The following is a 21,885-nucleotide window of genomic DNA, read 5'->3' as shown; positions in this document are numbered from 1 at the left end:
ATCATCGACTGCCCTGCATACAACTCCAGTATTTTTTGTCGCCGCAAATGGACGAGTACATTCAAATTTGGTCGAACGAAAACGAAACCCCTTAATGTCGTAACGACCGTAGCTTCTGACTTTTACGATTGCGTAAGACATCTGAAGCAAGTCCTCGTCTAAATTTGGAATTTTGTCACACTGCCAATCAGATGGTGAAATTAGATTTCTAAAACAAAATATATAAAGTAGAACAAGAGTGTTAGGTTATTTACATAATTTCGAAACCAATTAATGAAATTGGGCTTCCCATGTCTTCCTCGAAGCGCGTTTTCATACTGCCTCGAGGACAATTTCTCATTAAGATGCGATTGGAATTCTCTGTTACAACAAGTAAACAAATGAGGTGCGGAACACGATTACTACAAGTAAACAAATTGAAATATGGAGTCATCTTACTTGAAATATTGAGTCATTTCATCCATATTTTCATACATATAGAGCAAAGCGTCCAACTTTTCTTCGCGCTCAGGATGATATTCTGTGGATGCCCCAACAGTCTTGCCCTCAATCTCAAAAATTTGGAGATTGCTGCGGGTCCCTACTTTGTCATCATGATACCTCAATGTAGGGGCATTGATATTGTGCTCGTCTGCAAAGTATACACTCGTGAAGGCCGCTACCTCTTTATATTTGAATTCTTCAGCTATACACCCTTCAACTCTTCCTTTGTTACCAACCATTGAACTAAGCTTCTTTAATGCCCTTTAAATATGGTACATCCACCTGTATTGCACAGGACCACCAACCTTAGCTTCATATGGAAGGTGGACAAGTAGATGTTGCATTGGATTGAAGAATCCTGGGGGGAATATTTTTTCCAACTTGCATATAAGGACAGGAATTTCTGTCTCCAACTTCTCCATCACATCTTTGTTTATTTCTTTAGCACAAAGTTGCCTATAAAAGTAGCTTAACTCAGCTAAAGCCTGCCAGATACTGACTTTCAAGTACCCTCGGAACATTACAGGGAGGAGCCTTTCCATCATTATATGATAATCATGGCTCTTCAATCCAGTTATTTTATTTGTCTTTAAGTTCACAGCTCTCCTAAACCCGGCCGCATAACCATCTGGGAATTTCAAAATTTTCAACCATTCCATTACTTCTTTCTTCTGTTTAGGTTTTAGACAAAATTGAGCACGTGGCTTTTTTCCATTTTCGTCGAGTTCCTGGGTTGGTCGGTTACAAAGTTTTGCTAAGTCCTTTCTGGCCTTTATATTGTCTTTTGTTTTGTCACCTAGATTCATGCAGGTACTTAGAATGCTTTCACCAACATTACGTTCCTGATGCATGACGTCAATGTTATGCATCAGAATCAATGCCTTAACATAAGGTAGTTCCCATAAACCACATTTATGTGTCCAGTTATGCTCGGTTCCAAAACCTATGTATCCATCACCACTTTCATTCTCTTTCAAATTATTAAGCATAGCCTCAATCTCTATTCCGCTAAGACGCCTGGGTGGTCCCTTTGTCACGATAGTGCCCTTCTTAAAGGTGTTAACCTCGAACCTATACAGGTGTTTTTGGGGCAAGAAGCATCTGTGGCAGTCAAAGTAACAGATCTTCCCTCCAAACTCAAGGCGGAAACAATCTGTATCCTTACCACATATTGGACATGTCAGAGTTCCATGGCAGCTCCATCCAGCAAATAAACTGTATGCCATGAAATCATGAATGGACCACAAATATGCAACTCGAAGTGTGAATTTCTCGTTTTTGTAGCAATCGTATGCTTCGACTCCTTTCCATAACTTTTTGAGATCATCGATCAAGGGTTGCATCATCACATTCAGCCCTTTCCCAGGATGGTCTGGACCAGGAATAATTAGGGAAAGAAACATGTAATCATATTTCATGCACAGATGAGGTGGAAGGTTGTATGGAATAACAAAAACAGGCCAACAAGAATATGATGTTGCGTTCGTATTGAAAGGTGTGAAACCATCTGTCGCCAACCCAATTCGAATATTTCTCGCTTCACTAGCAAATTCTGGATCAAAGTCATCTAGAGCCTTCCACGCATCACTGTCAGACGGGTGCGTCATCACATGAGTGTCCCCTCGTTCACGTTCTTTATGCCATCTCATGTGCCTAGATGTGTTCCTCGAAAGAAACAAACGCTTAACACTGAGAGCACCTAGAGGGGGGGTGAATAGGTGATCCTGGGAAACTTAAACTTATAGCCACAAAAACTTGTTAAGTGTTAGCACAATAATTGCCAAGTGGCTAGAGAGGAGTCTCAACAAAACATAATACCACAAGAGATCAAACACAGAGGTGACACAGTGGTTTATCCCGTGGTTCGGCCAAGACCAACGCTTGCCTACTCCACGTTGTGGCGTCCCAACGGACGAGGGTTGCAATCAACCCCTCTCAAGCAGTCCAAAGACCAACTTGAATACCACAGTGTTTTGCTTTTCCTTTCAATATCCCGTTTGCGAGGAATCTCCACAACTTGGAGTCTCTCGCCCTTACACTTGAGATTCACAAAGAAATACGGAGTAAGGGAGGGAAGCAACACACACAAATCCACAGCAAAATGCGCACACACACGGCCAAGAATCGAGCTCAAAAGACTATCTCAAAGTTCTCACTAGAACGGAGCTCGAATCACTGAGAATGACAAACGAATGCGCAAAGACTGAGTGTGGATGATCAAGAATGCTCTAAGGTTGCTTGGTGTACTCCTCCATGCGCCTAGGGGTCCCTTTTATAGCCCCAAGGCAGCTAGGAGCCGTTGAGAGCAGATCTGGAAGGCCTTTCTTGCCTTCTGTCGTCGGGTGCACCGGACAGTCCGGTGCACACCGGACACTGTCCGGTGCCCGATTTCCTTCCTTAAATAGCGAAGCCGACCGTTGGAAGACTTGGAGCCGTTGGCGCACCGGACATGTCCGGTGCACACCGGACAGTCCGGTGCACACCGGACAGTCCGGTGCCCCCTTCTAGCCGTTGGCCCGGCCACGTGTCCCGCATAGATCGCGCGGCCGACCGTTGGCCCGGCCGACCGTTGGCTCACCGGACAGTCCGGTGCACACCGGACAGTCCGGTGAATTATAGCCGTACGCCGTCGGCGAATTCCCAAGAGCGGCTACTTCGCTCGAGGCAGCCTGGCGCACCGGACACTGTCAGGTGCACCACCGGACACTGTCCGGTGCACCACCGGACAGTCCGGTGCCCCAGACCGAAACAGCCTTTTGGCTGTACACAGCCAACTCTTCTCTTTTCTTCTTCTTTCTGTTTCTAATACTTAGACAAGTATATTAGTACACAAAACCAATGTACTAAGACTTAGAAACATACCTTTGCTCTTGTTTTGCACTTTGTCCATCCATAAGCATGAATTCACATTTAAGCACTTGTGTTGGCACTCAATCACCAAAATACTTAGAAATGGCCCAAGGGCACATTTCCCTTTCAATCTCCCCCTTTTTGGTGATTTATGCCAACACAACATAAAGCAACTAGAACAAGTGCAATATCACTTTAAATAAAACTCGAATTTATTTTGATTCAATTTTAGCATATATGGATCATCCTTTGCCACCACTTGGTTTGTTTTTGCAAATCAAACTCAAATCTCTATCTCTAAGTCAAACACACATGTTGAAGCATAAAGAGAGTCATTCCAAAAGAGATTGATCAAAGATTTCAAAAACTCCCCCTTTTTTCCATAATCAATACTTCTCCCCACAAGAAGCCAACTTTTGACAAGAGAGACAACAAAAGAGTTTTGACAAACCAAAAGCTCTATCCTACTATTTTCAAAATCTCTCAAGTGGTAGCTGATCCATTTATCGCTTTGGCCTTTATTTTCTCCCCCTTTGGCATCAAGCACCAAAACGGGATCAATCTTGGCCCTTGAACCCCATTGCCTCACCAAAATCTTCAATAAGAATACAAAGGCAATAAGAGTTCATGAGATGAACTTGGAATAAGTTACCCTCTCATCGAAGTGCAGTGGAAGTCTTTCATGGTCCAAGTCCACCTTTTCCCTTTCAATTCTCCTTCGAGACTAAATCAAGTAAACTCAAGCATATGGTTAGTCTCAAAGGGTCAAGTTGTAACACATCTCCCCCTAAAACTGTGCATCACTTTGCAACGGACTTGTGAGGTCCAGGGAGTGTTTGTACAACTTGAGCACCACAATAAGCAACAAAATGCAGAATGAACATGATTAAAGGCATAAACACATGTATGCTACAATTCAATCCAAGTTCCGCGAATCTAAGACATTTAGCTCACTACGCAGCCTGCAAAAGGTCTTCTCATCTAGAGGCTTGGTAAAGATATCGGCTAGCTGGTTCTTGGTGCTAACATGAAACACTTCGATATCTCCCTTTTGCTGGTGGTCCCTCAAAAAGTGATGCCGGATGTCTATGTGCTTTGTGCGGCTGTGTTCAACAGGATTTTCCGCCATGCGGATAGCACTCTCATTATCACATAGGAGTGGGACTTTGCTCAGATTGTAGCCAAAGTCCCGGAGGGTTTGCCTCATCCAAAGTAGTTGCGCGCAGCACTGTCCTGCGGCAACGTACTCGGCTTCAGCGGTGGATAGGGCAACGGAAGTTTGTTTCTTAGATTTCCACGACACCAGGGACCTTCCTAAGAATTGGCACGTTCCCGATGTACTCTTCCTATCGACCTTACATCCAGCATAGTCGGAATCTGAGTATCCAACCAAGTCAAAGGTAGACCCTTTTGGATACCAGAGCCCGAAGCAAGGCGTAGCAACCAAATATCTTAGAATTCGCTTCACCGCCACTAAGTGACACTCCTTAGGATCGGATTGAAATCTAGCACACATGCATACGCTAAGCATAATATCTGGTCTACTAGCACATAAATAAAGTAAAGACCCTATCATTGACCGGTATGCTTTTTGATCAACGGACTTACCTCCTTTGTTGAGGTCGGTGTGTCCGTCGGTTCCCATCGGCGTCTTTGCGGGCTTGGCGTCCTTCATCCCAAACCGCTTTAGCAGATCTTGCGTGTACTTCGTTTGGGAGATGAAGGTGCCGTCCTTGAGTTGCTTCACTTGGAACCCAAGGAAGTAGTTCAACTCGCCCATCATCGACATCTCGAATTTCTGCGTCATTACCCTGCTAAACTCTTCACAAGACTTTTGGTTAGTAGAACCAAATATTATGTCATCTACATAAATTTGGCACACAAACAGATCACCATCACATGTCTTAGTAAAGAGAGTTGGATCGGCTTTCCCAACCTTGAAAGCATTAACAATTAGAAAGTCTCTAAGGCATTCATACCATGCTCTTGGGGCTTGCTTAAGTCCATAGAGCGCCTTAGAGAGCTTACACACGTGGTCGGGGTACCGTTCATCCTCGAAGCCAAGGGGTTGCTCTACGTATACCTCCTCTTTGATCGGCCCGTTGAGGAAAGCGCTCTTCACATCCATTTGGTACAACCTGAAAGAATGGTGAGCAGCATATGCTAGCAAGATACGAATTGATTCTAGCCTAGCCACAGGAGCAAAAGTCTCCTCAAAGTCCAAACCTGCGACTTGGGCATAACCTTTTGCCACAAGTCTAGCCTTATTCCTTGTCACCACCCCGTGCTCGTCTTGTTTGTTGCGGAACACCCACTTGGTTCCCACAACATTTTGCTTGGGACGAGGCACCAGTGTCCAAACTTCATTACGCTTGAAATTGTTGAGCTCCTCCTGCATGGCCACCACCCAGTCCGGATCTAGCAAGGCCTCCTCTACCCTGAAAGGCTCAATAGAAGAGACAAAGGAGTAATGCTCACAAAAATTAACTAATCGAGATCGAGTTGTTACTCCCTTGCTAATATCACCCAGAATTTGATCGACGGGATGATTCCTTTGAATCATCGCTCGAACTTGGGTTGGAGGTGCCGGATGCGCTTCTTCCTCCATCACATGATCATCTTGTGCTCCCCCTTGATCACACGCCTCCTGTTGATGAACCTGTTCATCGTCTTGAGTTGGGGGATGCACCGTTGTTGAGGAAGAAGGTTGATCTCGTTCATCTTGTTCCTGTGGCCGCACTTCTCCAATCGCCATGGTTCGTATAGCGGCCGACGGAACATCTTCTTCATCTACATCATCACAATCAACAACTTGCTCTCTTGGAGAGCCATTAGTCTCATCAAATACAACGTCGCTAGAGACTTCAACCAAACCCGATGATTTGTTGAAGACTCTATACGCCTTTGTATTTGAGTCATAACCTAACAAAAACCCTTCTACAGCTTTGGGAGCAAACTTAGAATTTCTACCCTTCTTCACTAGAATGTAGCATTTGCTCCCAAATACACGAAAGTAAGATACATTGGGTTTGTTACCGGTTAGAAGCTCATACGACGTCTTCTTGAGGAGGCGGTGAAGGTAGACCCTGTTGATGGCGTGACAAGCCGTGTTCACGGCTTCCGACCAAAAGCACTCGGGGGTCTTGAACTCTCCAAGCATCGTCCTCGCCATATCAATGAGTGTCCTGTTCTTCCTCTCTACCACACCATTTTGCTGTGGTGTGTAGGGAGCGGAGAACTCGTGCTTGATCCCCTCCTCCTCAAGAAACTCCTCCACTTGAAGGTTCTTGAACTCGGACCCGTTGTCGCTCCTGATCTTCTTCACTTTGAGCTCAAACTCATTTTGAGCTCTCCTTAGGAAGCGCTTGAGGGTCCCTTGGGTTTCAGACTTATCCTGCAAAAAGAACACCCAAGTGAACCGGGAAAAGTCATCAACAATAACTAGACCATACTTACTTCCTCCTATGCTTAGATAGGCGACGGGTCCGAAGAGGTCCATATGTAGTAACTCCAGGGGTCTTGAAGTGGTCATCACATTCTTGCTGTGATGCGCTCCTCCCACTTGTTTACCTGCTTGACAAGCTGCACAAGGTCTATCTTTTTCGAAATGCACATTAGTCAAACCTATCACGTGTTCTCCCTTTAGAAGCTTGTGAAGGTTCTTCATCCCCACATGTGCTAAGCGGCGATGCCACAGCCAGCCCATGCCAGTCTTAGCAATTAAGCATGCATCTAGACCGGCCTCCTCTTTTGCAAAATCAACTAAATAAAGTTTGCCGTCTAATACACCCTTAAATGCTAGTGAACCATCACTTCTTCTAAAGACAGACACATCTACATTTGTAAAAAGACAATTATATCCCATATTGCATAATTGACTAACAGATAGCAAATTATAACCAAGAGACTCAACTAAAAACACATTAGAGATAGAGTGCTCATTAGATATTGCAATTTTACCTAACCCTTTTACCTTGCCTTGATTCCCATCACCGAATATTATTGAATCTTGGGAATCCTTATTCTTGACGTAGGAGGTGAACATCTTCTTCTCCCCCGTCATATGGTTTGTGCATCCGCTGTCGATAATCCAGCTTGAACCCCCGGATGCATAAACCTGCAAGGAAAATTTAGGCTTGGGTCTTAGGTACCCAACTCATGTTGGGTCCTACAAGGTTAGCACAAATATCCTTAGGGACCCAAATGCAAGTTTTGTCTCCCTTGCATTTTGCCCCTAACTTCCTAGCAACTATTTTCCTATCCTTTCTACAAATAGCAAAGGAAGCATTTAAGGCATGATAAATTGTAGAAGGTTCATTAACTTTCCTAGGAACATTAACAACATTTCTCCTAGGCATATTATGAACAACATTTCTCCTACCAACATTTCTATCATACACATAGGAAGAACTAGAAGCAAACATTGCATGAGAATCAAACTCATCATAAGCATTATAACTCCTATAAGCATTTTTAGTTTGTCTCCTATCATGGTACATAAAGGCATGGTTCTTTTTAGCACTACTTGCCATAGGAGCCTTCCCTTTCTCCTTGGCGGAGATGGGAGCCTTATGGCTTGTTAAGTTCTTGGCTTCCCTCTTGTAGCCAAGACCATCCTTAATTGAGGGATGTCTACCAATTGTGTAGGCATCTCTTGCAAATTTTAGCTTATCAAAATTACTCTTGCTAGTCTTAAGTTGGGCATTAAGACTAGTTACTTCATCATTTAATTTAGAAATGCACTCTAGGTGTTCACTACAAGCATCAACATTAAAGTCTTTACACCTAGTGCAAATCACAACATGTTCTACACAAGATGTTAATTTACTAGATTTTTCTAGCTTAGCATTTAAATCATCATTTATGCTCTTTAAGCTAGAAATTGTCTCATGGCAAGAAGATAATTCACAAGAAAGCATTTCATTTCTCTTAACTTCTAAAGCATGAGATTTTTGTGCTTCTACAAATTTGTCATGCTCTTCATAAAGAAGATCCTCTTGTTTTTCTAGTAATCTATTCTTGTCATTCAAAGCATCAATCAACTCATTAATCTTATTAATCTTAGATCTATCTAATCCCTTGAATAAGCATGAGTAATCTATCTCATCATCATCACTAGACTCATCCTCACTTGAAGAAGCATAAGTACTAGTATCATGAGTGCTTACTTTCTTCTCCCTTGCCATGAGGCAAGTGTGATGCTCGTTGGGGAAGAGAGATGACTTGTTGAAGGCGGTGGCGGCGAGTCCTTCATTGTCGGAGTCGGAGGAGGAGCAATCCGAATCCCACTCCTTTCCGATATGTGCCTCGCCCTTGGCCTTCTTGTAATGCTTCTTTTTCTCCCTCTTGTTCTCTTGATCCTGATCACTATCATTGTCGGGACAGTTAGCAATAAAATGACCAAGCTTACCGCATTTGAAGCATGAGCGCTTCCCCTTGGCTTTGGTCTTGCTTGGTTGTCCCTTGCGACCTTTAAGCACCGTCTTGAATCTTTTGATGATGAGAGCCATCTCTTCATCATTAAGTCCGGCCGCCTCAAACTGTGCCACCTTGCTAGGTAGCGCCTCCTTGCTTCGTGTTGCCTTGAGAGCAAGGGGTTGCGGCTCGTTGATCGGACCATTCAAGGCGTCGTCCACGTACCTCGCCTCCTTGATCATCATTCGCCCGCTAACGAATTTCCCAAGAACTTCTTCGGGCGACATCTTGGTGTACCTGGGATTTTCACGAATATTGTTCACCAAATGAGGATCAAGAACGGTAAATGACCTTAGCATTAGGCGAACGACGTCGTGGTCCGTCCATCGCGTGCTCCCGTAGCTCCTTATTTTGTTGATAAGGGTCTTGAGCCGGTTGTATGTTTGTGTCGGCTCCTCGACCCTTATCATCGCGAACCGTCCAAGCTCGCCCTCCACCAACTCCATTTTGGTGAGCAAGGTGACATCGTTTCCCTCATGAGAGATCTTGAGGGTGTCCCAGATCTGCTTGGCATTGTCCAAGCCGCTCACCTTGTGATACTCGTCCCTGCACAAAGAAGCTAGCAACACAGTAGTAGCTTGTGCATTTTTATGAATCTGTTCATTAATAAACACAGGGCTATCTGAGCTATCAAATTTCATTCCACTTTCCACAATCTCCCAAATGCTTGGATGAAGAGAAAACAGGTGAGTACGCATTTTGTGGCTCCAAAATCCGTAATCCTCTCCATCAAAGTGAGGGGGCTTGCCAAGTGGAATGGGGAGCAATTTAGCATTTGAACTATGCAGGATGCGCGAATAATCGAAAGAAAAGTTTGAGTTAACCGTCTTTTGTCTATCGTAGTCGTCGTCGTCCTTTTGGGAGGAGGAAGATTCGTCGCTGTCGTAGTAGACAATTTCCTTGATGCGCCTTGTCTTCTTCTTCCTCCCGTCTTTTATTTTGTGGCCCGAGCCTGAGTCGGTGGGCTTGTCATCATTGGGCTCGTTGACGAAGGACTCCTTCTCCTTGTCGTTGATCACCATCCCCTTGCCTTTAGGATCCATCTCTTCGGGCGGTTAGTCCCTTTTTTTTGAAGAGAACGGCTCTGATACCAATTGAGAGCACCTAGAGGGGGGGTGAATAGGTGATCCTGGGAAACTTAAACTTATAGCCACAAAAACTTGTTAAGTGTTAGCACAATAATTGCCAAGTGGCTAGAGAGGAGTCTCAACAAAACACAATACCACAAGAGATCAAACACAGAGGTGACACAGTGGTTTATCCCGTGGTTCGGCCAAGACCAATGCTTGCCTACTCCACGTTGTGGCGTCCCAACGGACGAGGGTTGCAATCAACCCCTCTCAAGCAGTCCAAAGACCAACTTGAATACCACAGTGTTTTGCTTTTCCTTTCAATATCCCGTTTGCGAGGAATCTCCACAACTTGGAGTCTCTCGCCCTTACACTTGAGATTCACAAAGAAATACGGAGTAAGGGAGGGAAGCAACACACACAAATCCATAGCAAAATGCGCACACACACGGCCAAGAATCGAGCTCAAAAGACTATCTCAAAGTTCTCACTAGAACGGAGCTCGAATCACTGAGAATGACAAACGAATGCGCAAAGACTGAGTGTGGATGATCAAGAATGCTCTAAGGTTGCTTGGTGTACTCCTCCATGCGCCTAGGGGTCCCTTTTATAGCCCCAAGGCAGCTAGGAGCCGTTGAGAGCAGATCTGGAAGGCCTTTCTTGCCTTCTGTCGTCGGGTGCACCGGACAGTCTGGTGCCCGATTTCCTTCCTTAAATAGCGAAGCCGACCGTTGGAAGACTTGGAGCCGTTGGCGCACCGGACATGTCCGGTGCACACCGGACAGTCCGGTGCCCCCTTCTAGCCGTTGGCCCGGCCACGTGTCCCGCGCAGATCGCGCGGCCGACCGTTGGCCCGGCCGACCGTTGGCTCACCGGACAGTCCGGTGCACACCGGACAGTCCGGTGAATTATAGTCGTACGCCGTCGGTGAATTCCCGAGAGCGGCTACTTCGCTCGAGGCAGCCTGGCGCACCGGACACTGTCCGGTGCACCACCGGACAGTCCGGTGCCCCAGACCGAAACAGCCTTTTGGTTGTACACAGCCAACTCTTCTCTTTTCTTCTTCTTTCTGTTTCTAATACTTAGACAAGTATATTAGTACACAAAACCAATGTACTAAGACTTAGAAACATACCTTTGCTCTTGTTTTGCACTTTGTCCATCCATAAGCATGAATTCACATTTAAGCACTTGTGTTGGCACTCAATCACCAAAATACTTAGAAATGGCCCAAGGGCACATTTCCCTTTCAAACACGAGGCGCAAGAGGCATATAACGAAGTTGCTTTTGGGCTACAGTTGATATGACCATTTCACCATCATCGTTTTTTACCTCTACATATCTCGACTTGCCACACTTTAGACACTTACTATCATTCTCATGATCCTTCCAGAACAGCATACAATTATCTGGACAGACATCGATTTTCTGATAGTCCATACCTAGACCAGAGAGCAGTTTCCTGCACTGATACACGTCTTTCGGCATCTTGTGATTTGGTGGAAACACTTCACTGATTAAGTTCAAGAGCTCGTTGTAACAATTGTTCGAGAACACGAACTTCGACTTGATAGCCATAAGTCGAGTCACGAAAGCGAGGACTGAAACTATTGTGTGTTCGTGCAATGGCTCTTCTGCAGCCTTAAGGAGGTCGAAGAACTTTTTAACCTCTGGAGGAGGCGGCTCCTCATGATTTGGTGGAAACACCAAATCAGGATCCTCCCTTAAATCTTCAAGCATCTCGTCCATTCTATCGTACTCCACGTCGTCAGTGTTGTTGGCTTCCGGCAAATTTTCACGGGGAAAGTCCTCGCCGTGATACACCCATACTTCATAGTTAGGCATGTAGCCATATTTGCAAAGGTGCCCCGACAGAGTTCTCTTGTCTTGACATCTACAAATCCGACACATACTACATGGACAACGCACATCCGTGCCGGTTCTTGATATAGCAAAAGCACGATCAATAAAATCCTCTGTCTTTCTTATCCAATCTGTTGAGGGATCATTCATACGCCAACCTTCATACATCCATCGACGGTCCTCGCCCACCATATTTGATTCTAAAATAGTAGAACACATGATTCATAAATTTTTTCCGGTACTAAACACATATCGATCGTGTCACTACATCTATAGAAAAAGATAGTTCCTAAACCCACCCATGAGTGACCGATAGAGCAATGATTTATGACGAGCAACGAGTCCGAACGAAATTTCAGCAGCATAACCCCGTTGTTCTCCATTTACATGCCCATAAATGGTGCAATAGAGAACAACAGGGTTATGTCACCGAAATCCCGTTCGGACCCGTCATCGTCATAAATCCATAGCTCTATCATCCATTAACAGGCTATCCAAAAAGGGACATTTTCGGACCAATACGAGTCATATGTGTATATATCATGTGACTCGTGCCTATCCAGAATTTGCAAAAATATTACTAACACACAACAAACAAGAGACTAACATAATTCAATTACATGCACCACCTAGCTTATTAAGTTAATTAACCGTATTAACATAACTTTCTACGGTTTAAAAACAGTTAACTCTCGGAAGTTTGCATATTTAATATAAAAAATATAATATAAATAATCGGAAGTAGTTACCTGAAGCGACGACGGTGACTGGCGGAGCCGGGCCGGGCGAGTAGCGGGCGGGGCGGGGCGGAACGGAGACGACGGGATGTGGGGCGGCTAAGCACCCGGCGGTGGGGAGGCGGCCGAGCAGACGGGCACGCCGGCGGACGAGCAGGCGCCGGTGGAGCGAGCGGGCGTCGGCCGAGCAGGCGAGCGCGCGGCCGAGCAGGCGGGCGCGCGACCGAGCAGGCGGGCGCACTGCGAGCGGGCGGCGGTGGAGCTCGCCGGCGGGCGCGAGGTGAGCGGGCGGCGGTTTAGCGAGCAGGCGGGCGGGTGGAGCGAGCAGGCGGTGGTGGAGGCGCCGGAACGCGCGGAGGGTAGGCCGGGCGAGCGCGGCGGCGCATTCCGGCGAGCAGGCGGTGGTGGCGCGCGGAGACGGCGTAGCAGGCGGCGGTGGCGCGCGGAGACGGCAGGCGGCGGCGGCGCGTTCCGGCGAGCAGGCGGGCGAGTAGGCGGCGGTGGCGCGCGGGGGCGAGCAGGCGGCGGTGGCGCGCGGAGACGGCGTAGCAGGCGGCGGTGGCGCGCGGAGACGGCAGGCGGCGGCGGCGGTGGCGCACGCGGGCGAGCAGGCGGCGGTGGCGCGCGGAGACGGCGGCGGTGGCGCGCGGAGACGGTGAGCGGGCGCTGCAAAATGTGAGACGGACAGAGACGGGCGCGCGCCGTTAGCCTAAAATTGCTAACTTCCGAGAGGCACAGTGCAAAACCGTCGGAAGTTAAGGCATACCCGGATCGGTCAACGCCTGCATAGGTAACTTCCGAGAGGCGATAGACCAACCGTCGGAAGTTAAGTTAACTTCTGATGACCTCTCGGAAGTTAACTAACCGTCCGAGAGGCGATAGACCAACCGTCGGAAGTTAACTTAACTTCCGAGAGGCACTAGTTGCCGCTCGGAACTTAGTAATTTCCTACGGTTTTGAAAAGAAACCGTAGGAAGTTATTTGCCTCTCGGAAGTTTCTTATTTTGGTGTAGTGTTGCTATCTTCACCCTATCAAGCCATTCTTGAGTCACATCATTTTGAGCATCCATTGAGAGAATCATTTCTTCAATATTGTGAACCTTGCTTGAATGTCTTCTAGATATAACTGTTAAGATTAATCAAGCTCTAGTTTGATTCTCATAGAAGCATATATGGACTGATAGTAATATGGTCAAGCCAATTCACGATTCCTCATATCTTATTAACTTTGGCTTGACCTATCCTCTTAATCACTTCATCCTCTATTCTGATCATATGTATGTAGTGATTTCTCAGGTCTTGTCCATATATTCAAACCAATGTAGAGATCATATTATATCCATTTGCATTGTCTCATTGGTTATTTAACCTCGTGTTGAACCTTTGTTCACTGATCATTATACACTATTCAAGTATGTTCATTATACTGAATTTCCTGTTCAACACTTAGCAAACTCGTTAGACCTTTAAATGTGTTGTTATCCAAATCACCAAAACTCACAAAAGGGATGAATGCACTTTCAGTCCTGGTATTTTTTAAAAGCTTCAGTCATCGCGCGCATCATCTCCTTCAATTCCATTTGAGAGACACACTCATCGTCGTTAAGTTTAGGCCCCTTGTCCTTGTCCATTTGATTCTTTGGTCCTGTCATTGTTAGCACAAAACAGAGACAAAAAGACAACAAACAATGTGAACCCTACAACTATCTCTCAGGGGTGGTGGTGGAGGTGGTGGAATACAAATTATGAAGCGTCTTACCCCGCTCTTACAACGTTCTTACCAGCACTGCATGTGGCAAACGGTGACCGGTGTGACTGTCCAATGAGTGTGGGTGTGATTGCAAAGGAGTACCTGTTCTGCTCGAGAGAAAATTGGAGCTACGGGAAGGCTGACTAAATATATATATGTGGCACACAAGTCAGTAACAGATAGCAATGCTGAATAAGTGTTACAAGTACTCGTCCTAGTTGTTGGCCTAGAAAATGTAATAGAACAGTTGGACTAAAGCACAAGAAAGGAGGTACAAGTATCTAGTGGGAATGGCAGTTCTGTAAATAGGGCAGATTTTTCAGCACTAGTAGAAATCAAAGGCGTGTTTCAAAAGGAGTACCATCAAAAGAGCTCGAAATATTCTGAATTTTTTTACCACTGATCGAAAAACACAAAGGATGGAAGCACACAAAATTTCACTTGATACAGAGTTGTATTGTGGCCTAGAGAAATTCACAAAGGATCTCTGAAATTCCTGAAAACACTTAAACAATTTTTTTAATTATCTTCCTGTTTTTTTTTTGAATTTTTTGACCGAACCAAAGTTTGGGTCACCCCAGAATGGAGTCAGGAATCTGCTGTAAAAATTTGAGCTCAAACGGAGCACTGAGCGAAAAGTTATGCCCGTTTTATGGAAGGTACCTCAAGTTATGGTTTTCGAAGGCACAAATCGGCAGGAACCGAAGCGGCGGCTATGGAGCGCAGGGTCAGTTTTAGAGATAGGATTTGTTTTCTGGATATGGTCGGTTTAGATATAAGATCTGTTTTGTGGATATGGTCGGTTTTAGAGATAGGATCTATTTTGTGGCTAGGATCGGTTGTAGAGATAGGATCTGTTTTGTGGATAGGATTGGTTGTAGAGATATGATCTGTTTTGTGGATAGGGTCGGTTGTAGAGATATGGTCTGTTTTGTAGATAGGATCGGTTTTGTAGGATGAAGCGGATGGACACAATCAAACTGAACCAAAACAAATCTAATCCAGCAACCAAACTCAACTAGAACACGAACTCAGAACCGCGGACTCTAAAACTGAATTGTGCAAAGGCTAAGGCGATGGTTTTAGGTCGGAATAAACTGATCGTAATATTATTTTTTGGCTTTTTGTGGACTATGGGACGAAACAAAACTAATCTAAAGGTAGAATTATACCTCACGGGCAACCTGTAAATCTGATACCAATTGATAGTAGACGCGGCCCGATCTTCCGTGAGATACGATAACTTGATTGAGTGGAGATCTCGACGTTGATGATCCAAGGCTCCGAGCGAACAATTCCTCACAATCACTACACCACGGCTCCGTTGGTTATCACCCGTGACACACGAATGACCTTGCCACGAAGGCTTATCCCTGCAAGCGCAATCAAGAACTCAAGCAAGAACAGGAAAGAAACACAATCAAAATTGTATTGATTACGGGATGTGGTCTCACAAACCGATGACGGGCGATACTGTTCGATGACAGAATTGATCTAAGCAAAACCCAAACCTAAATGTGGCGGCGGCTGCTGAATAAATAGAGTATTAGGGCGTACGTGACCCCTGGACTCGCCCCTAATGGGCTCCGACGCGATACACGGCCCAACAGATGGTGTCGCAGCACCAAAACAGAATCTGAATACTGACTTGTTTCGATGATTCCCGTTGACTCCGGATGAATTTTTGGGTGGAAACAGTTGGGTTGGTTAGATAATCTCGTTATCTTTCCAACCATATCCAGTCCGTCACAATCGGAGTCCGGATGCATCTTGAGCGTCCATTTTAGTGCAGACTGGTCCTGAAACCCGAGATGGAGTCGCAGCCGACTCGGACTTGATCTCCTTCCTGTTGTGGACGCCCTTGCTGCTCCTCCTCAACACCTTGACCTTTCTCAAGTCCTTGCTGGTCCTCTCCAAGCTACCTAATCATCAAAACATCCATGGCCCCAAGCGTAGGCTCTGAAACACAATTAACAAGGGTAGAACGTACCTAGAGATTTAGCTGTCGTGCACGAGATTGTGTTATCGGTCCATTCATTGTATGTATAGAAGTGATGTCCTCATCACTTGCTGTCTTGCAGTGTTGCATTGCAGTCTTGCCTTTTTCCTAGTTGCCTTGCTTATTGGCCGTAGTGTGGCCGATTGCCTCTTGCCTGTTGGCTGCGGGCTACGGCCTGGGCGCCTGGCCGTAGTGCCGACGTGCCGTACGGTTGCGCGTCTGTGTTCTGCTTCAGTCAGGTAATGTACTAATGTACATATATGTTTTTTTGTTGAATTTTGTCTAACGCAAATACACAATGTGTGTGTATATATATTGTTGTTGTTGATTTTTGTCTTATTGATTGTTGATTCACTACAATTGTTTTTGTAGTGACTAAAATATGAAGAAGCAGGAAGATATTGCCTCTCTTTTTCGCAATCATGTTGTAAAGAAACAGAAATTTATTGCTTCTTCATTATCTCCGGATGTTACTCAAGCGCCGACACCTCAAGAACAAGAGCAAGAGAGGATAAATGAAGAAATTGTGAATCCAATACCATCTGCATCGCCACCGCCAACAATTTATGATGTCAGTCGTCTTCCACATGATCCAGGTGAAAGACAACCTATTGCAAGTTACCATGCTAATGATCACGATATAATTCGAAGAGCATATATTCTTAGAGGTCCATTTCAACCATATGCACATGAATTCCCAAATAGGAAAATTGGAGATAGAGATCGCCATTTTAATTTTGTGTGGTTTCAAAATTTTCCTTGGATTGAATATAGTGTCAAGAAAGATGTTGTATTTTGCTTTATGTGCTACTTATTCAAAAGTAAAGCAAATAAGGGCAAAGGGACTTCTGCATTTACTTCAGATGGTTGGAATAATTGGAATAAAGGGTCTGAAGCACTTCTAAAACATGTGGGTTCTATGGCACATAAGACAGCCGAAGAGAAATATCTTGGCTTTATAAATCCTAATGCAGCAATTGATAATAAAATTGAGAAGTGGAGTGATGATGATCGCAATCTTTATAAGATAAGGTTGACATATTCACTTCGATGTTTGAAGTTTCTTTTGCATCAAGGATTGTCATTTCGTGGACATGATGAAAGTGAGGAGTCTGGCAACAGAGGAAACTTTATTGAAATCTTGAACTTTCTTGCTGCAAATAGCGAAGAGGTCAACAAGTATGTTCTTAACAACGCTCCAGGTAATTGCACTTTGACTAGCCCAAAGATACAAAAGCAGATTATTCAGTGTTGCGCTATAGAAACTAGAAAGAAAATAATTGAAGAGCTTGGTGAAGAGCCATTTGCAATTTTAGCGGATGAGTCTAGTGACATATCGCACAAAGAACAACTAGCTCTTTGCTTGCGTTATGTTGATGCATTGGGAAGGCCATGTGAGCACTTCATTGGAGTTGTTCATGTAGATGATACTAGCTCTTTATCACTTAAGAATGCAATTGAAGCTTTACTTGTTAGTCATGGCTTGACTTTGACACGAATTCATGGACAAGGTTATGATGGGGCTAGCAATATGAGAGGTGATATTAAAGGATTGAAAACATTGATCATGCAAGAGTCACCTTCTGCTTATTATATCCATTGTTTTGCACATCAACTCCAACTAGTTCTTGTCATTGTTGCCAAGGGAAATAATGATTGTGTGTGGTTTTTTGATCAAGTAACTCTCTTATTGAATATTGTTGGAGTTTCTTGTAAGCGTCACGGTATGCTTCGAGATGCTAGACTTGAGAATCTTATGAAATCACTTGAATGTGGTGAACTTGAAACTGGGAGAGGATTGAATCAAGAGATGGGGTTACCTAGGCCTGGTGAGACTCGATGGGGCTCTTATTACAAAACTATATGCAACATAATTACTATGTATCATGTAATCAGAGATGTTCTCATGATTCTTGGAGAGGATACTACAGTTAGAAGTGATTGAACAAGAATACATTCTATGCTTGGAGCATTTGAGTCATTTGACTTTGTTTTTGATGCACACTTAATGTTTGTTATTCTTGGATATACAAATGATCTATCAGTGTGTTTGCAAAGAAGGGAGCAAGATATTATTAATGCAATTTCACTTGTTAATGTGGCAAAGAGAAGAATGCAACAGTTAAGGCTTGATGGTTGGGATCAATTCCTTCAAAGAATCACTTCATTTTGCAACAAACATGATATCGAAGTTCCTGCTATGGATGGAAATTATAACCCCTATGGAAGATCATCACGATTTGTTCATAACCAAACCAATGATGACCACTTCAGAAGAGAAGTATATATTGGGGTCATTGATCAAATTAGCCTAGAGATTGATAGTCGGTTTAGTGAGGCTAATATGGAGCTGCTTTCTTGTATGTCAGCCTTGGATCCTTCCAACTCCTTTGCTTCTTTTGATGCACACAAGGTACGAAAGCTAGCTGATTTCTATTCTAATGACATGTCAAACACTGACTTGTTAAAACTTGACTTGCAACTTGACAATTATATTGATGGCATAAGAGAAGATGATAGATTCAAAGACATAACTAATCTTGTGGACCTCTCAGTTAAGCTTGTTGAAACAAAGAGACATAAGGTGTTTGATATGGTTTATTTGCTTCTCAAATTGATATTGCTTTTGCCGGTGGCGACAGCAAGTGTTGAAAGGGCATTTTCTGCAATGAGTTTAGTGAAGACTAAATTGAGAAACAAGATGTGTGATAGTCTTTTGGATGATTGTCTTGTTACATACATCGAGAGAGATATTTTCTTCGAAGTGAATGAAGAAGATATAATGTAACACCCCTGGTATTTATATTCTGAAGAAGATATATGCTCGACAATATGGATTTAAGAACGTAATATCAGTGGATAAAACGGATGCTAAATTTTAATCATCTTCGTCTATCGTGATTTTAATATCGCATTTGTTTCACCTGTCGCGAGTTCGGCATCGTCTTTATCTATCCGGGCTCGTCCTAAATTTTCGTGATGTTCGGAACATCGTTGTTCTGAAAATCGGTGCGTCCGGTGATTATTTAAAATTCATCGCTCGCGCGAATACGAACTCGGAAGCCCGACCCACTCTGATGATTTTATCTCCAAACGGATTTATTTGAACTCGACGACAAAAGTTTAATGTAAAATTTAATTGGATCACACTCAGAATCCAAGGAAAACCAGACAAAGTTTGTCTGATTTCAATTACTCTAACACCGTATGGCGACCAAAATCATTTTAATTTAGTTCCCTTATAACTTTCCAAATTCTAGCCTTAAACCCCGGCTGATATTTACGTTTGTATTTAAACTCACGAGTGCAAAAATAAAAGAAATGAAAATATTTTCTCCCTCCCGTTGTTCTCTCTGCCCTTGAATTTTTCCAGTTGCTCTCGCTCTCAGATTTTTTTGGCCGCGTCGCTCAAGCACCTGAGAAAAATCCCAGACGTCTCTATCTGCTGTCACCGGCTCACCGCCCCTGCTCAGATTTTTCTGCTCGCGCTGACCGGATATTTCCTGAAGCCGTTCACGTCCTTATCTTCCCTAACCGCTTCTCCTCCGGCCACGCGCAGCGCACCCATCTTTTCTTCTCCTCCTTGCCAAGCTCCACCGGCCGTGCTTGCCTGCACTGCTCATGGCCGGTATGCGTTCGCGCCCGCACAGAGCATCTAGAGTTCTGGCACGACGAACGGGGGAATGAAGCAGCCAGCATCGCTCTCCCAAATCCGGGGAGCACTTGATGTCCGGCCGTCACATCCCCGGTCACGTTCTGGTTTTCCTCTCTTCGCCTCGGTGTCCATGTCCAAGCGCACTCGCCTCGGCCAGCAATGGTGCCGAGTTCCTTCTGTCCATGCTGCACGTTTCCCTCATATCCGTCGCGCCCAGGATCGTTTTGGTATGCGTGTCATTTTCCTGGCTCTCCTCACGCCAATGGTCGTTGCTCCCCATCTTGCCGAGCTCCCCACTGTCGTGCGTCGCTACGGGCTTGCTGCCGGACTTGGCTGTCTCCGTCACTTGTGTCAGCTCGCTAGCCTTCCAGCTCTTTACGCCACCATATTGTATCAATGTCGATCCTATCATCGAACATCGTGCGTGGCGTCATCATCGTCCCTGTCCACTCGTTTAGGTTCTCGTCGTGCCATGGCCACACGGGAAGGTTGGCCGGGGTTGGCCATGGTGGTCGGGCACTGCTATTTTCGTGTGCCACGCTATAGTCACACTCACACCCCCTTCCATGTTGTTGTGTCGTGGCTGTCCCCGTCTCTTTTGTCGTGCATTTTCGACTTCAAGCACTGCTTGCAGCATCGTCGATGTCGCGCCTTCTTTAGACTTGACGCGTCAAACTCCTTCTCGTCGCGCCTCGTGTACCACTTGTCTGGCTAAATGTGAGACTCGGCCATTGACGCGTTGTCCGTCTCTTGGGATTCGACGTCGTCCTCGCTTCAGCCGCCAGATGCTCGATGAAACGTCTGACCCTCGGAACAGTCATCATTCCAACGGCCTTGTCGTGTCTTGCGTCCCCACTGGTGAGACTTGCAGTCCTCGCTCTGTTTAATTTCTTATCAGACGCCGATGTGGCTAGCTGTGGATTTATGTATGTATGTGTGTTTGCGTGAAGGTCCCTATTCGTTGTCCACCTGTGGCGCAATGAAAGGCTCGAACTGGGCATCATTGTCAATCTCGCGGTTTTATGTCAGATTTAGGTAATAGTAGCCAATTCGTTACTTCCGCTTTTGGTCGGATGAATTTAGTTAAACATATTAGTTGTGCAGGGTATAATTAAATTGGTTCTTCGTATCTGATGTGGTCAGTCTAGTCATACGTGATACTGTTGTTTGTCTAGTGTACTGTATGAACTAATTAGTGTAGTGGGTTAGAAAGCTATAAATGATTTCTATCTGTAGTCTTGAATTTAATTATCTTGGAAACGTGAGCCTAATTTTCGTTAATTGTTTGGTATAGGCTATAGCTTAGGGAAAGTATGGAACTTATACTTAGGGTGTTATTGCCTAATGTATGAGTTAAATTCGGTTAAGTAGGAAGGACGTGAGTGCTGTAGTTAGTATGTATATTTTATTATTTTGTGATTATTGCGCTTAGTCGTATGTCGATAACTAGTGTTTCCGTATGAAATAGTACAACGCCTCTCTGCGAAATGTTTAATTCGTGGACATGTAGTAATATTTAATCTCGTACTATTCTTGTTTATATGCATTCATGTGCATTATGCAAATCATTTAGGTACGTTTGTTGATCACGTGATGCGGAAGACGACCCCAGGATAATGCAGAGAGTGAACATCTCCGCAAGACGACGTTGTCAGTCGAACCTGAAGATGGATAATCTGACGAATGTCAAGACAAAAGATGGTCGTCAAGCAGACGTCGTCTAACAACACTAACCTAGTGTTTATCCCAGGCAAGCCCCGATGCATGCAACCCCTTCCTTGTGTTTTTAAATTATTTTTACAAACTTTAAGTCTACTGAATGTGCATTAGGTTTATAGGAGTTGCTTGGAAACCCTTTGATGCATTGGCTACCTGGAAATACATTCCTTTTATAGATACTTCTGGTGAAGTATCAAAATATGATTTACAAAAAAATGCTTAGCCCTCCTTATAAGCAGATAGAGTTTGTCCTTTGCACTTATGCCTAGCTCAGGTTTATCCT

General features: G+C 44.7%; 1 pseudogene; it reads left to right on the top strand.

The window, feature by feature from the left end:
* The window catches only part of LOC103645061 (L-type lectin-domain containing receptor kinase IX.1-like), a 63,504-nt pseudogene that overhangs the window by 28,684 nt on the left and 12,935 nt on the right, over positions 1 to 21,885 (top strand).

Source organism: Zea mays, chromosome 1 (assembly GCF_902167145.1).
Source record: "Zea mays cultivar B73 chromosome 1, Zm-B73-REFERENCE-NAM-5.0, whole genome shotgun sequence".
Taxonomy (NCBI): Eukaryota; Viridiplantae; Streptophyta; class Magnoliopsida; order Poales; family Poaceae; genus Zea; species Zea mays.
This window is presented reverse-complemented; position numbering and strand designations above follow the sequence as displayed.